This window comes from Elephantulus edwardii, unplaced genomic scaffold (assembly GCF_000299155.1).
Source record: "Elephantulus edwardii isolate Elephantulus edwardi_28Jun2011 unplaced genomic scaffold, EleEdw1.0 scaffold00287, whole genome shotgun sequence".
Lineage (NCBI taxonomy): Eukaryota > Metazoa > Chordata > Mammalia > Macroscelidea > Macroscelididae > Elephantulus > Elephantulus edwardii.
Genome location: NW_006400037.1, coordinates 1,903,523 through 1,907,032, shown reverse-complemented (window position 1 = coordinate 1,907,032; position 3,510 = coordinate 1,903,523). Strand labels below are relative to the sequence as shown.

Here is a 3,510-nt window from a genome sequence, read left to right as displayed (position 1 = left end):
CCCATTCTTCAACGAGATGGAAAAGGCAATCTCCAATTTCGTATGGAATGGAAAAAAGCCCCGAATAAGCTTCTAGTAAACTTTGAAATCCAAATAAGCATGACTCATGCTACTTTAACATCTATTTCTTGGGTTTTCATGTTCAAAGCATACATTGACTCTCACCTACTCATTGTAAGATAGTGTCAAACTTCTCAAATCTTTTGTCCTTTCTTCTTTCCAGAAACAATATACACTTTACATGATTTTTATATTAATAAAAAGTTAAAGTAATTACTGAATTTTCTTTGCCGTGTTTATAGTTTTTCCCTTTTCATTGGTTATAAATAACTTGCCTTTCTTTCAGTGGACTTTCTTTAAGTTAATGTTCACATGATTCAAATTGGTTATCCAATTCCAGTTTTCTAGAACTCTTACCTTTTCACTCTCCAGGATGACTGTATTGAATCTTCTCTCTCATTCAATTAAAGATTTTCTCCTGTGGTAAATAAAGGCCATGAAAAACTTCCATAAAATTCACACTAAGTCTATAATTCTTTCTATAGTTGCATTCTTCCACCATCATCTTATTAACGTGGAGGAGATGCCTCTCCTCCTGTCACAGTTCAGTCTTTCCACTTGGGATTTCCCATGCCTTATTACCTGCATAAGAGTGTTGTTCTTTCCCTTCTGCATTATCAATTTTTTCTCTGCTAGATGTTGTCAACAATCTGTGTTATGCAGATGATACAACCCTGCTTGCTGAAACTGAGGAGGACCTGAAGCACTTAGTTCAGAGGGTCAAAGACTGCAGCCTTCAATGTGGATGCTCAGCATCAAGAAAACAAAGATTCTCACCATTGAGCCAATTGGCAACATTGTGATGGTGAAAAGATTGAGATTGTTGACAGCTTTAGTTTGCTTGGCTCCATAATCAATACTCTTGGTTCCAGTAGCCAGGAAATCAGCAGACAAATTGCAGTGGGAAAGTCTGCTGTAAGAGACCTCTCCAAAGTACTGAAGGATAACGATGCCAGTCTAGAGACCAAGGTGCAGCCGATCCAGGCCATAGTCTTTGCAATTACTTGCTATGCATCAGAAAGCTGGACAATGACTAGAGTGGATAGAAGGAGAATTGATGCCTTTGAGCTGTGGTGTTGGAGAAGAGTATTGAATATACCAGGGACTGCTAAGAGAACAAAGAAGTCTGTCCTGGAGAGGGTGAAACCAGGCTGCTCCTTGGAGGCAAGGATTCTGAAGCTTTGTCTGACCTACTTTGTACATGTTGCAAGGAGGGACAAGTCCTTGGAGAGAGATGTCATGCTTGGGAGGGTGGAGGCACAGTGAAAGAGAGGAAGACCCTCAATGAGATGGATTGTTACAGTGACTGGGGTAATAGGGAGAGGTGTGTCAGAGAATGGTACAGGATAGAGCAGGGTTTAGGGCTATTGTACATACGGTCTCTATGAGTCACAGGTGACTCAATGGCACATTACAGCAACAAGATGCCATCACCAGTACACACACACACACACACACACACACACACACACTCTAGTACCCTAAGAAATCAAACTAAAGCAGAAGCCTTTACCCAGTCTCCTTCTGTATCAATCATCCTTCACCTCCCTCATTACACCCTTCCAGGCCAATCTCGAAAATTGTTTCTGTAGCCAGGTACCATCAAGTCAAAGTACATCTCATATCAACCCTAAGATTAACAGAAATAGTCCTTGTTCTAGCCTGTGCCGTCTTCACTATCTCTGTTATGCTCAAGCTCATTCTTGTAGTCACTGTGTTAATGCATCTCATAGAAGATGGTCTCTTTCACTGACCCACTACCTTTCCCAGTATGATGTCTCTCTCCAAGAACTTGTTTCTCCTGAAAAATATAACCAAAGTAAGTGAGACAAAGTTTCACAATCCTTCACTCTAAGGAGTACTTCCTTCAAGATAGATTTTCTTTAAGGTATTTTGGCAGTCCACAGGTTTTTCAATACTCTTCCCAACAGCATAATTCAAAGGCATCAAATTCATCTATATGTTCCTTATTCATTGTCCAACTTTGAATTGCATAAGAAGCAATTGAAATAACATAATTTGGATCAGGCACACCTACCTTTTAAACTAACATCATTTGTCTTTAGAATTTTGGAGAGGTCCTTGACTGCAGACTTTCCCAATGCAACACATCTTTTGATTCCTTGACTGCTCTTACTTTGGGTGTTAATTGTTGATCCGGGGTCCAGTCCTCGAGTGCGCAGGCGCGGATGTCTCCCCTCCAGGTCCTCAGGTGCCATGTGTGCAGGCTCCGTGTCTGGTAGCAGCTGCGATTCACCGCCCGGCATCATGAAAGACTTCAGCAGCAAGGAACGCTCAAGTACCGAGTCTTCCTCAAACATGAAATATGACAATACACACCTCCATTTCATGATATTCCAATGTATGTAGATAATGATGTGTTCCACATGATAGTTGAAGTACCTCGTTGGTCTAATGCAAAAACGGACATTGCCCTTTAAGCCTAATTAAGCAAAATGTGAAAAAAGGAAAAATTCGTTATGTTGGGAATTTTTTCCCTTATAAAGGATACATCTGGAAGTATGGTGCCATTCCTTAGACTCAGGAAGAGCTAGGACACAATGACAAACACACTGCTGTTTTTGTGACAATGATCTGATTGACATGTGTGAGATTGGAAGCAAGGTCAGTGCAAGAGGTGAAATAATCAGTGTGAAGATTTTCGGCATGCTGGCTATAATTGATGAAGGAGAAACTGACTGCAAAGTCATGGCCATTTATGTGAATAATCCTGATGCAGCCAATTATAATGTTAGATGACTGAAGCCTGGTTACACGGACTGGTTTAGAAGGTATAAGGTTCCTGATGGAAAACCAAAGAACTGGTTTGCTTTCAGTGCAGTATTTAAAGATAAAGATTTTGCGACTGTTATTATTAAAAGGACCCATGACCATTGGAAAGCACCGGTGACTAAGAAGATGGATGGGAAAGGAACCAGTTGCATGAACACAACATTGACTGAGAGCCCCTTCAAGTGAGACCCAGATGCTGCCAAAGCCACTGTGGATGTTCTACCACCACCGTGTGAATCTACCTGTACAGTACCAACAGATGTGGACGTGTGGTAGCATCATCAGAAAACTAACGCAACTTCTCTGGAATACAAGCTGATAATGCTGCATTCTTTTCATCTAGAAAAATTAGAGGCAAATATAGCAGCTTTTCAAAGCTTTCAATTCATAAAACTAATCTAAAGTGAATTCTGCTGTGACAAATGCTTTACGTCCAGAATGCTGTCTGTCAAAAGGCATTTTTTGTATCTTGGTAAAGACCACTTGGTACATACTTATATCAAACAGAGGAGGGAGAAAACTGTTTAAAAGAGATATATAACTAGGTATTTCTGCCATCACAGGGGTCTAGAGTGAGGGCTACATGGTGGAGGGGACCTGGGGGAGGGTTTGTAAAACAATGAAAGAATCTTTTCTTTTACTTTTCCATAATTTTTG

General features: G+C 40.6%; 1 pseudogene; it reads left to right on the top strand.

Annotated features, from left to right (window-relative positions):
- Positions 1–3,255, top strand: part of LOC102866992 — a 7,348-nt pseudogene extending 4,093 nt beyond the window's left edge.
- Positions 3,256–3,510: the final 255 nt, after the last annotated feature.